This window comes from Copidosoma floridanum, unplaced genomic scaffold (genome assembly GCF_036245765.1).
Source record: "Copidosoma floridanum isolate Cflo_tuat_1 unplaced genomic scaffold, Cflo_Japanese_pri ptg000007l, whole genome shotgun sequence".
NCBI classification, from domain to species: Eukaryota; Metazoa; Arthropoda; class Insecta; order Hymenoptera; family Encyrtidae; genus Copidosoma; species Copidosoma floridanum.
In genome coordinates this window covers 4829856-4843585 of record NW_028321884.1, presented here as the reverse complement: position 1 = coordinate 4843585, position 13730 = coordinate 4829856, and positions in this window count along the sequence as shown.

Sequence of the window (13730 nt, the reverse complement as noted above, 5' to 3'; positions counted from 1 at the left end):
CCCGTGAAAGTTCATTAACACCTTAGCGCGCGTTAGTTACTCACATATCCATTAGTTAACAGTATGCTTATATTCCTCGGGAATTAATAATGCAGTTCGTATCTAAATGCAGTTCAAACACACTCGAGCACGCGAGGAGAGGCTCCGGGAAACTTTGGTCCTCCGCGTTATACGTGTGTGCTCTCGAAGTGCAAACTCAAACACCAGAGTGTATGTGTGTATACATCGACGGCGTAAAACGTTGAGTAAACACGCCATTGCCAAGGTGCTGCAACTCGAGAGCGCGATTAACATTTAATGTCGTTTTAGTTTTTTTTAATTTTTTTTTTTCTTTTCTTTTATTTCCATCGTCAACTACACTCGTGTTTCCTACCCCCTTACCCTTTCTGACTTTTTGTAAGTAAATACTTGTGTGATTTTGTGTCCGTCAAAGCTTATTTTAAGTATTATGTTAAACGAAGGCACGAAACATTTGAAAAAGCCACACGAGTGTAATTCGAAAGCTCCGAGTTTAGCAACGCACGCGTCAGCCAACAGCGAGGAATGCAGAAAATATGTGTAAAGAAAGCCCGGCCATCTCTATCCGTGCATATATAATCCTCCAGATCGTCCTTTTTTGTTCTGTCTCGTGCCTGGCAAGTATACGTATATATATATATACATGGTCTTGGGTGAGAACAGAAGTGCGAAACACGTGTACACCTACCCGACGACGCCCCCTCCTTGTACTCGAAGCGAGTGTGGGTGCGGACGTATATAGGCGAGAACGGGAGTAGGGTAGGGGAGCCGATAAGCATCGACTGCGTGTGCGTAATACGTATGTGGAAAAAAAAAAAAAAAAAAAAAAAAAAAAGATAGGAAAGAGGCACCGATGCGGTTTTTTAAATTAACTAAACAACGCGTGGCTGCTGTCGTCGCTCGTACGTCCGTCACATGCACACGTGTACAGGCACAGGCGTTGTAAATCTCCCTATAGGCGCGCGTATGGCGAGATGCGCCGATCGATAGCCAAGTTCCACGAGCGCGCGAGTGCACTTTTTTTCTTTTTATTTCGCTGATTGCGATGTATCATTCTCGTTATGGGATAACCGTTGTTTGCATAAAAACCGTAGGCCGGTGTAAATTGCCGCTGAACACATCGTCCCAGATGACTGTCGTTTACCTGCTGCCACGTAAAAGCTCTTCAAAGGGCCTGCCGCGAAAGTGTGCATTATATGTGTATATATATACGTATACGCATGCGTTTGTCCCCATCTGCCAGGGGGGAGGAGACCCTTTCGGCGGCTATTGTGTTTGCTAATTACCAGCTGAAACCCGAGACACCGCAGAGCCGCGCTGACGGAGGAAAATTTACAACCCTCCCTCCCCCGGGCCCGTAAAACGCCTCGTGAGAAAAACTGATTATCATCCACCGACGACTGAAGAGAAAAGGATTATTTATAAACGCGAAGAGTATATGTTGCGTGCGCGTGTATGGAGACGTCTGGAGTTCCAGACTGGCAGTCTTATTGTCCTGTGCCGAAGGAAAAAAGAAAACATTTCTCGGTGACAACGAAATTCCAAGGTAAGATATCACGAGCGCCGTAGCGATTCAATGCGTTTCCAGACGCGCAGTGTCAGTAAATGTATATATTGTATACGCGCATGCAGCATCGGGAGGGACGCGTTGTCGTGTACTGCCTACCGTTGCATCCGATAAACATCAAAAGCACGTCTCGGCTTAAAATACCCTCTCTTCCATGGGTGTACGTAGGGTCGCTGTGTGTGTATATATGGGGTCCACGGAGTGGGAAAAAAAAAAAAAAAAAATAAATGGGAAGACGCGAGTGTGGGCCCTTAAGATGCACCGACGGTGACGAGAGTCTAAATATAAAGTCGCGCTTACGCGCGCGTCTGGACGATAATGCAGGGGCAGACGAGAGCGCTTACACGCTGTTGTGCCCTGTCGGCGATGGTGTTTCGTAATTTTTCATTCCGTCGAAGGAGGGGAGGAAAAAACAAAGAAGAAAAACAAAAAAGAATGTAAAACCCAAAAAAAACCTGAGAAAAAGGGGCGTCGCGCGAGTTTCGCGTGCTTTTCGCGCTTTTGGCGCACTGCAGGGGAACAGGGGGCGGAGATATTTTTTTCCTTCGCGATGAGCACAAAGACAACAGCTCCGGGAATTTTCATCGAAACGTTTGTAACGCTACGGAGGGAGGAATCTAAGCCAAGAGATGTATAAAGATCACAAACTGCGAAGTTTACGAGCACAAGGAATGCGAATATAGTTTTTATCGTATAATAGAGCGTATACCTCAGGTATATATCTTTTGTTTGCTTCATTTTTTTTTCATCAGTAGTGGTACAAGTATAAGGAAAGAAAGGACACAACAGTTACAGCCCAAACGAATTAATTTTTTTACCAACAATCACAGTACAAGTATAAATCAAAGTCCGTATATATACATATATCGGACAGAGAGTCCATCGATCACCTGCCTCGCCAAGCAAGCCACACGCGCTAGCTATGTAATATGATAATTAATTAAAACGTAGACCGATAAAAGCCAAGATCTCTCGTTTCGCAACGAACGAAACGACTCTCGCGTCAATGGATCATCGCCACAACCACCCACGTCCCGCGGCAGACGTCCATCCTTGTAAGGAGAGGCAGGGCAATCCTCGAAATTTCGGCGGTCTAATCGACCAATAATAAATGTTACCGTTCGCGGGCGAAAACAATCGCATTAAATTGCAACAGAGACAGGATAACCGAGCATAATCGTCGGATCGAGCTATAGCCAACCCACGCTCGGCGTCGCGTACTTAATAATACGGTGAGCACCGCTGTAATAACAATATACCTACGCCTTTCACGCGCTGGGCGCGATTTTGCACGCGCACGTTATAGCATCGTAAGGTGTGGGCGGCCAGTGGGTATAATAGCCTCGCGGGCGCACATTACGTCCGGGGGCAGCCCAACCAATTAAGTTGGTTCGGATTAAAGATCTCGTCGTCCATTGCTGCAGTGTTACGTGTACCCAGACAATACTTGAACTCATGATTAGAATGTATTATGTATGACCTCTGTTCCGCTTTGTGGGAGAAATGGCTCGTCTCCATGATAAAGTATACAAAGTGTAAGCGATGTTGAGCGATTATTGCGATTTTTCGGGATTGATGATTTTACAAGTTGGTTTTTCACTCAAACCGTGACTTTTTTCGACCAGTGGCTCGAGATGCGTTGGCGTTTGTAATATCTCTTGTTCAGTTAATGTTGAAATTGATAAACAAACGAAGCCTGAACATTTGGGAAACAATTTGGAGCAACGCAATTATGCACGAATGTTGTTGAGAATTCAATTTTACGCTACAAAGACAACGAAATCTTCCAAGTGGATGGAATTTGTACTTCAATAAACCTACCGATCTATCTACTGTTTCCCCCCCTACTGTTATTAAACCCAACGTATGGCTAAATACACTTTATAGTGTCAAAATAGCCATGTCTGAGCCCTTAAGGGGCGATGATGAATATAAAAAAATATATATATATATATATTTGCGGTTCACATGGCGAAACAATTTTGAATTGCAGTGATTGAAAGTTTTGTTTTTTTTTTAATTTTGCCTCCGTAGTAATGAAGAAAGCTTTCCCAGTTAGAGAAGTTAGGAAGAAACTTTGCGAGACGAATAAAATAACCCGCGAGGATACCCGAAGGGAAAAGTTTTAACAAATAGAAGCTCGTTGAGGATATAATTAATTCGATATCACCACTTACCCAATAAGTAAATTTATAATTATTTTACGAGTTTTTTTTTTATATTATCTACCTCAATGTTTCACTCATGAAACCATTTTTTTTTTTTTTTGCAATTCGATCATTAGACTCGTATCGTTTTGTTTGACCAATAACTTGTTTTTGTAGTGAAATTTCCTTTAAATAATTTCATTACTCGAAATAAGCAAGCTTAGACACAGTTATTTAATAAATATATTTAAACACTTTAAAAATAACATTTTTTTCAATTTCTACTTATAATGGCATTGTTTTATCTGGAAAAAAATATTGGCATAAGTTTTGATGAAAAAAAAAATGTGTATATTTGCAACACAAAGCTTGCATGATACAATGAGAAAAATGTCGATGCCCATTTACATGAGTATTAAATAACAGCCAAACATGAGTATTTATCAAAATGTCGAGTTAAAACCCCAATCGGATCCAAATTTTCGCAAGCCCGAGGGAAAAGCCCACTCTCGTGCACGAGGAGCCGTGCGATTCTGCAATCAAGATGCAGTCTTGCATTAAATTCCGGTTAATTACAAGACAAGCGCAGCATGATTCGGGCACGAAGAGCCACTTCAAAAGCCACGTGCATCCAGCGTTACGGCCCACAGAGAGCACATCACCGCGAAGGAGCCTCGGGAAACACCACTCGAATCTTCTCTTTGCCTGGTTTTATTTATACAAGTGCGCTTTTACCTCTAACGCGCCAAACAAAGATTCGACCCATCTGCGCACACCCGAGCGATGCGTTTATTAATTTTCCGTGTGTTTTTGTGCGACTCCGGGATGATGTAAATACCGTGTACCACTTGGAGTAGGTTATTCAATATTAACTTGTGAAGTGATGAATTTTGGAAGTTTGCGGTGTACGGGGATTTTCTTTGACTTTAACCAGTTGAGAGTCGGGACGAAACAACTGTCGCAAAAGCCCCCCCGTTGCTTTGAGTTTAATTTCAACTATGAATATTAATTTGAGTTTCGTGACTCGCTATCAAAAGGGCAACTCATAATTTAATGTGCGTCGAATGGAAACTGCAGTAATATTCATTTGGGAAATTTCAAACATTCGTCAAAATATATTTTAAGGTATTAATTTCAATACTTCAAACAACAATAAATACTCGTTAATTACTTGCGTCTGTTGAATTGTTTATGTCCATTGCAACGCTGTATATTTGGAGTCTAAAGGTATTATTTCAGTACAAAATATTATTTACAAGTTAATAAATATCAATTACAAGACGATTTGTTCCATACAGTATTTTTTACATCGAATTTTTTACTAAATGAAAAAAATTAAAAAATAACTGATAGAGGAAAAAGTGTACTGAGTTGGGAATCATTTTTTGAGGATAATCTCTGGTTCATGTAAATAAAACGTACACAGTACTCCTGTGCATTAAAAAATATGATTTCGCAATAACTTGATGCCAGGGAAATTTTTACTTTATTAATTTTACCGCAGTTTTAAAAGGGTCGAACAAAGTGAAAAATAATCCACAAGGTTTCGCTCGACTGAATATTAAATTCCACTCTTTCAACGGATCAAAAGTTTTTACAAGTACGATTTTCGCATGAAGATAAATTTTTTTGATTTCTCACATCATTTATTAATTTCTGTTATTAATTTGCCGATTCAAAGTTTTAAAGCTCTCTTTTTCCTTGAAAATTGTTGGATCTCAAAAAATCTGAAATTTTTTAATTACAGTGTAAAAAACATCCGTTGTAACAAAGTGCTTACACCAGTGTTCTCGAAAAAATCAAAAGATTCTTTAAACACCGTCGTTGAAAATAACTAAAAAACTTGTCTCATGCTTTTACAAAAAATAATAGGTACATCCTGTTAAAAGTTGGAAAAAAAACCTTACTGTAAATGAGAAAGAGGAAAAATTTCTCATATTTGCTGTTTTCTCACAGTGCAACATCAAATAAGGTTCGTAGGATGAATTTCATCCCACATCACGTTAAAATTTTCCAAAAGCTTTTAAATATGAACTTTCCTTAAATTGCATGCAACCACATGATAATAATCCAACGACCCTGATATAAAATTCATACAGCACATTGTTTGTCAAATTTATTGTTTGTTTACACGTAAAACAGACGTGTCGCCGTAAAACGTAATAACCGGAGCCGCGAGCAGTACAAAAAAGTTATCTCCAAAAACTAACGTGTCTCGCATCGAAAAGTATGAGAATTTATAACGATAACCCCGTAATTGGCCGCTCGTGGAGTCCATGACGCCCCCACGCGTCCAAACAAACTCGGCGATCCGTGGATTTGTTGAATTGAAAAAGTTACTCCCAAGCTCGTTAATAAACAAAACTAGTCCGCGCGTTCGCTGATGGAAGATAAAAGTGTCCCCGGTGGTTACGAGGGTGATGGCGAAAAATGTTGGCCAACTGCTGGAACTTGCGTACCGGTGAATGCCACCGGAGAGATTCGTTTCGCGCTGAAATGGATACACATAGAAAGGTATATACACCCGCAGTGATTAAAAAAAAAAACGCATTTGTCAAAGCTCCCGACTCTTCTTTGGAAATTTTATTTATTGATGAATAACCATTCGTTCCGTTTACGTGCGTTTCCAAAGTTTTTTATTTATGCATTCAGTTAATGGATTTTCAATGAGCATCGCTTAATTATACGACTATTTTCGTGTTTCGCATACCGAATAATACTAGCAAAACTAAATTTCGTGTAAAAGCTTCATTAAAACATTAAATTGCACGATTGTATACGCATAAGCCGATTTCGCAAGGCAACTATCTCCCAGCATTGCGTTGGTTTGAAAAGTGTATAATTAATGTATGACCCCAAGGGTCTTTCCTTCGACGTATTCTTGATCAATGGCGCACTTTTGGAGCTTGGATTTTTACGTTTTACTCACAACACGCGCACAACTGGAGCAAAGTCGTCGCTCCCTTTTTGCTCTTTCTTTTTTTTTTAATTTCCCTCGTCCCTCCTCGTTTTTCGACAAAAGGATGAAAAATAAAAAAAATAAAAAGAAGAGAGGCGGGCGTTGGAAAAAAGCGAAGAAAGGGTCTCAAGTGAAATTTATGGGCGAACGTCTCCTTCGGGCAGCAGTACAGCACTCGTACCTTTTGCAGAAAGGAGTCCCAGTCTTTGCGGTCGACGCGAAACTTTGCGAAAACTCGAGCGAGGCAGGGCTCCTCTATTCGGGCGAAAGTCGAGCTGCCTCTCCAACGATGATATCCGATTCCTCGCGAAAACCACAAGTACCACCTACACATTACGTTTCTAGCAGCTAAATAGTTCTTTTTAATTCACCACGACAAAAAAAAAGCCACCCTCTGTCCTCTTAGCTGCTCCTCCACCCGCAATCGCATCAACTTTCGCGTAAATACGATTACGCTGGCGCTTGTACTGCGCAACCTCGTTGTCAACGAACAAGCCAAGGGTCCTCCCTCTCCGGCGTGTAAGGGTGTACCCGTATACACGCAAACGTAAATCCTTGACGTGTAATTAACCCGAACTAATGGTCCTTCTACGTAGTCGTTGCCGGCGTGCCTTTTGTGCCCTTTTGGTGTAATTAGGATCGTGCATAGTCTTGGCTTGACCGATGCCGACGTTAGCCACGCGCACCTAACTGGATGCCACTGCCGAACCATCCGAGTAGGTATACTCATCTCGTTGAGGTCTCTCGAGATGATGCCAACTTTAAATCACTGACTAAATACCCGTGTACATACCAATCGTATCTCGTATAGTGTACCAAAGGTGTGTTTTCCAATTTGGATGGCGGATTGGTTCCAAGAGGTGATTACTCGTTGTCCAAAGGCTTTGTTGAATAAAAAAAATAATTCTGTCCCAATAATCACGGATCATCTTTCATCAACTCGATCATCAAATTGATGATTTTTAAAAGAAAAAGTAATTACCATATGGGTCATGAGATCAACCTTTCCCTACTAAAAATGTCCCATCAGCATTGCCCGGTGTCATGGTCAAACCTTATAGTATAAAAAAGAAAAAAAAAAAAACAACAAAACAGAGAAAAGCATCGAGCGCAAAATGTCCGTGCTCTCTCGTGGAGCGAAAGATCAAAAGAACTTCTGTCGCTCCGTCACTTTACCCACTAAATACACGCTCGTCGGGCGCTAACATTATTAAAGCGTGTCGAGGAAGAAAAGCTGGCCGGTCTCTGTGTGTACAAACAATACACCGTCCGCTTCTCATGCTTTATGTACATATTACCATTGGGCGCAACTTCGCTAAATTAGACGCCCACTCGACCGTTGATGTATACGAACGTGGGCCATTATATCGCGCGTGTGTCACTGAATGTAGATTTTAAACAATTTAAAAGTTTTTTTTCTCCTGACCTCGTCACAATTAAATTTACCCAAGCACCCGTCACCGATAATTTATCAAGCGCTTCCTCGCCTACCACACATTATATTTTTTTTTTTTTTTTTAATATACAATACCATGTATGGAAAAACCTTGCAAGTTTATTGTATTCACTGATCGGTCGTATACCAAGACCGTTACAAGTATTGTCAACGGTTGACCTAATATATATACACGAAAAAAAAAAAAAAAAAAAAAAAAAACGAAAAAGAATTCAATTAACAGTAACAATAGATACCCGTAGTTGTCGAGAAAACAAAAGCCTCGCGACACGCAAAAAAGAGCGCAAAGGGTATTTATCAAACGGTCGGGCCCCTGAGTGAAAACAAAAAAAAAAACAAAAAAAAAAGAAAAACAAAATATTTTGACAATCGATCGCCTAGTCTACACACACTTGGACGATTCGCACAACGAGTACACCTTTCGTCAAACAACCGGCAAACGAGATACGCGATAGCTAAAACAATGGCGAGGTATAGAACGGCAAGCCTCTAATTTCGTTGATATTGCCGATTCGAGCCCTGATTATACGAGCTTGCAAGCTCGAGTGATACACGACACGCGGATCTTTGGCGCAGATGATTTTGGTGCTGGGGATTTATTACGCGAGGGCAGTGCTAGTCCAGCAAACATAACACATGAACGAGAAAGAAAGAGGTGGTGGGGGGGGGGTGAGGGCACACGATGAATGCTCTGTGCGTTTACGGACGCGTTTGTCGAGCCAGCGCATTGGTGGATGTATATATACGAAGAGGACGGGGCAGGAGGGGTCATTAATTTACGGCCCTCGCGAGCTGACTGGCTGTTTGGCTCTCGATACGTGTAATTCGTCGCGCTTGAATTGCTCGATGCCCCACCAAACCCATCTCTCTGCGCGAAATACAGAGTTACCTGTACTTAGAGCTTTTCAATCACTTTTCCACGATTTTATTTTTTCATCTCGTTTTTTCAATGGCCACGTTGTCTTGATTTTTCATGGATGACGAATAAACAACACGCCCAGCAATCAAAGGGTTACCGATCACCCCGTAAATCTCCATTTGACGCGCTACTGGCAATCTTGAGGAAATATTCTCCCTCCACCCTGCCCTGAAAATCCATCCCTGCATACCGTGTCACGACTTTCCTGATGTTCCTCCGTATATATAAGCAGGAGCAGCGTGTACTTTTACGGAGCAAGGGTGAGTGAGTTATCGCTCCCTGTGGTGGAGTCGCGGCAGAGCGGCCGTACATCGAGGTTTATTTTTTCCAATTTTCACTCTCGTCGTCTTATCGGAGCCGTTATTTTGGCGTTGCCCGAGTTTTCAGCGCGAAATTTCAAAAATCGTTCGATGTTCCATCGATGTAACGAATAGGGTGTAGATTTTGCGTGATTTATCAAAGAAACTCTCATTGATTAAAAAAAAAACACAAAGTGTAAGCTTTAATTTATTCGCAAAGATAAAAAAAAATATTTGTTTCTCGATTGAGTATCAGATTATGACGATACCTCCTGTTGTACACTTCGGATGAACAGTCGTCACGTATCACGAGGCCAGAGGAAGAATTCACTTGGCGATAATGGCACATCATACAACCCACGGTTATCCAATATCGAAATTGAAACATCATGGAAAAGGGAAAAAAAAAAAGATAAACGCACCATTTCATGTGGTATCTCGCTATTTACCTTTTTTCCTCCTCCTCTTGGCGCCTCGATGCGGATTCGGAAAAAAGTTTTTTTCCCGAGCCAAGCGTCCGTGGCTATACTTATTCGTGCCATTGCTGGGTGTCTTTTAACGTAAGTGGCAAACTTTTATCTCAGCTATGCACGGCATACCCGGTGCCCAGCCGCTGTAGTATCAAGGTATGCGCAAGTGCAAAAGTTATATGTACACCTCTTTCGTCGCTGATTGTGGGCTCTCCACGGAATGAAGGGCATATACATGCTTCTCATCCCTTTCTCCCTGGGCGAGTGTACTCGAGGGTGTGGTCGCTCTCAGAGACGGGCAAAATACGCATGTAAGTACTCAAATACAAAATCAAGTGAGATATACTTAAAATGAGCAGTTATAAGCAGGTTGACGGTACGCCATAAATATTTAATGTCAATATTTCAGTATTTAAATACTATAAATACATAGCCATTCCTGGTCGAGTTTCGGATGAGAAGATTACTTTCTGCATTCAGTACAACACTTTGCATGATTTATTCACTTTCTTTCATAAACTTTTGTAATTATTTCTCCAATTTCACGTGATGAATAACTGATTTTTTTAATCGAGCTGAATAGGCATTTGTATTATTTTAAAATTTAATGATTGAAACGACTCGGTGCTTTATTCCAATGAAATCGGGTCGTCGATAAATTCAATGGAAATGGGGAAATCAAACATTCGTTTTTAAATAAATTAAAAAAATATATTTAACTCAAGATGAAAATAATCCGTACGTATTGACACATGGTTTTAGAAAAATTGAAAGCTTGGTAATGGAAGCATTAATATCCATGGAGAAAAAAGTCACCTGACGTATTGTAATAAAATGGGGTCACCAGTAAGCTCAATGGAAATTGGAAAATCAAACATTCATTTACAGATGAAAAAAAGATGTATCAAACTGAAATTGCTCCATATGTTTTTATACTCGTTCTCAGAAAAATCAAAAGCCATGAAATTACGAACAAGTAACCAAAACCAAAAAAAAAGTTTCTTCTCGCTATTCACGTGTTTGCGTTCGTTGGAAGGAAAGAAGCCCTTTGGCGCAGAATAAAACCGGAAAAAGAGCGAGCTTCAAAGAAGTAAATCCAGCATAAACAATACCTCCGTTTTTCGCAGTTAAAAACGAAAAGAAAAAAAAAACATATATCTCTCCACTCCTTGCGAAGCAGCACCAATTACATAAAAAACCCCGTTACTTTAATCCTCAGTCAACACACGTACTTTTTCATGGCATGATGAGAAAAAAAAAAAAAAAAACAGCAAGTACCACCAGTGTTATTAAATTCGTATTTTCATCCAGTTCTCTTTCAATACTGGCAAAGCTCGCACGGCCTCCCATATTCTCCTGCACACTTTGAATTGTCCCTCGATCGCATTATCTCCACGCATGCAGCTCCACCAACAACAGCTATATACTACACGCGAAAGAAATCCCCCTTTCTAATTCCAATTCTCCCTTTCGCGCATATTCTGCACATGTGTGCACTTACATGCATCCTTTTCCTTTGTAACCCCCCCCCCCGTTTTTTTTATCCGCGTACAATGATGTGTGTACATACAGAGGGATCCAGTCGTCCCGATTACATAATTCAGTATATATTCCGCGCCTCTCCTGCATCTACTCTCAAGTGTAAGGGTAGGCGTGGGTGGATGGCGTCGGAAGCCGATCTCCTGTGGAACATTAGCAGGAGAATCTGTATGTGTACATTTCATACGCGCGAAGGGGATAGGGTATATGGGAGGTATTCAACAAAGAAAGGAGGTCAAAGCAGGAGTGAGTGCGGCCTGACGTCCAAAATAAAGTGTCCGGTGCAATCCAAGAGAGACAGCTTGTGCTTGCACGTGTGCAGCCCTCGCTTTTCTTGCAACGCACGGAAGAATGGAGGGGCCGATAAGGCGGGAAAATGACCGAGTGGAGGGAGAAATTGCCCGGGAAAGGTGGAAAGTGATAAGTCAGGTGGCGAAGAGACCGTCTGGGTTGGGGGAGGGGACTAATAAGATTTTTCATTGTCCTTTTTTCCCTTTGTAAATTATGAAACTGCGCAATTGGGGGTGATGAAAAAGAATAAAATAAAGTGAGGAAACTATCAGAGTTGCTGCAGAGCTCGAGTTGACGGCGCGCGATTAAATATTCCGCGTACGTGCGTTTTGAACTTTCCAACTGATGATGGTGGAGTTTTCGCGGAGCAAGACGTGATTTTGCACCCTCGCGTGTACGGTTATTTTCCGTCGTTCAGAGGATATGCGGGTAAGTGCTGTCGTGTACATACGTGAGTGGGTCGGCGTTTATATGGAAGTAGTTTCGGAGTTTGAGGGCTTTTGTGATTTGACTGAAATTGGGGGTTCTTTTTATTTTATTCTATTTATTATTTTTTTTTTTTTTTTTTAAAGGATAAGAGCTCACTTTTTTGATAAAATTGTTGACACATCAGTGGTACTAAATACTGAGGAAATAAAATGTGAAAAATGCAGGTAGTACCAGAGTTTTAATATGCATAAAATGATCGACAGCGAGTTAGATTCCACCCCCCCCCCTTTTTTTTTGTTTCGCCGACTGAGGATTATTATGAAAAATTAACGTGCTTTAATATTCTGAAAGGGTTTGCTCCGGCGTAACAAACGGACGACGCGTTGTTCACGTACACGCACCCACACCGAGAACGCAGGAACTTTGCGATCTGGATTTTCATAAAATTTAAATTCCATCGCATGAAATTTTTCTTTTGACTGCCGAACAAAAGACGAACCTGCCCTGCATCACGAGAACAATTGGCTTTTGTTGAATTTTGTTTGTTGGGTCATGGATTATACGTTACAACAATACTAAATTACTTATAGCTCAATTATTCAACACGAGCAGACCCAATAGCTTAGGATTTATCAAGTATAATTGTTTGCCTTAAACTAGTCAGGTTTCATTCATCATTTTACAACTAATAGAAACTTTGTTTTTTTTACAGGTCAAAGTACTCAATGGCTCCATTTATTTTTAAAGATGTGCTTGATAATTATATTATTTCTTCGCAACAGGGACACGTCACGATAATTGGGTCATCTGCCCTATTGAAATCCGTACTGCAAATGCTACAGATTGATTTAATACTCGCTTAACCTCGCAAGACAAATGCTATATTATCAGCTCCTTAAACAAGTCTACCTTAATCCACATCGTCCTTTGTTCGAGATGGCACAATGAATAACGTTCTTTTTTTTTTTTTTTTTTTTTTTTTTTGACGTAATGAATTGTAGATCGCAACATTGCGTGTTGGATTATTTTGCCGTTAATATCGTATATCTCTCATTGATTCTCCGGTATATACAGCCAATGCGGTACGGCATCACGAAAAAGATATCCGTTGAGCCCAAAGGTATTAACATTCTTCCCGTACGTTGGCTTCACTTTTCCAAAATCACTTTACACGAAGGCGCCATGTACATAATGCAATACGAGAGCTTTGGGGCTCTCAAAATCACTGCAAGCTTCGCCTGGTGTACGGAGGCAGCAGCAACACCATCGGCCCGTCCTTTATTCTTGCACCTCCCCCTTTAGATAGCTGGCGATTGCAAAGTATAATTATTATTGATAGGCTGCCGCGGCGTCCCCTTGTTATTCCACTCCCTCCTGAAGATTTTTAATGAGGCCGGGGAATTCCTCATTGTTTCCCAATCGTTAAACTGTAAAAAGCAATAAAAATTAAAGCAAGACAATTCGAGTGGAAAAAACTTGTGCTCTGCTGAGATGGTGATTGTGAGCGTTTCTCTCGTTGTAAATACAATTTATAATCAAGTACCTCATTCATACCTATTTGTACGATTTCACGTGCGTATATAGCTAAACTAGCAAGAAAAAAAAAAAAAAAAAAAAAAGAAAAAAAAATAGTACA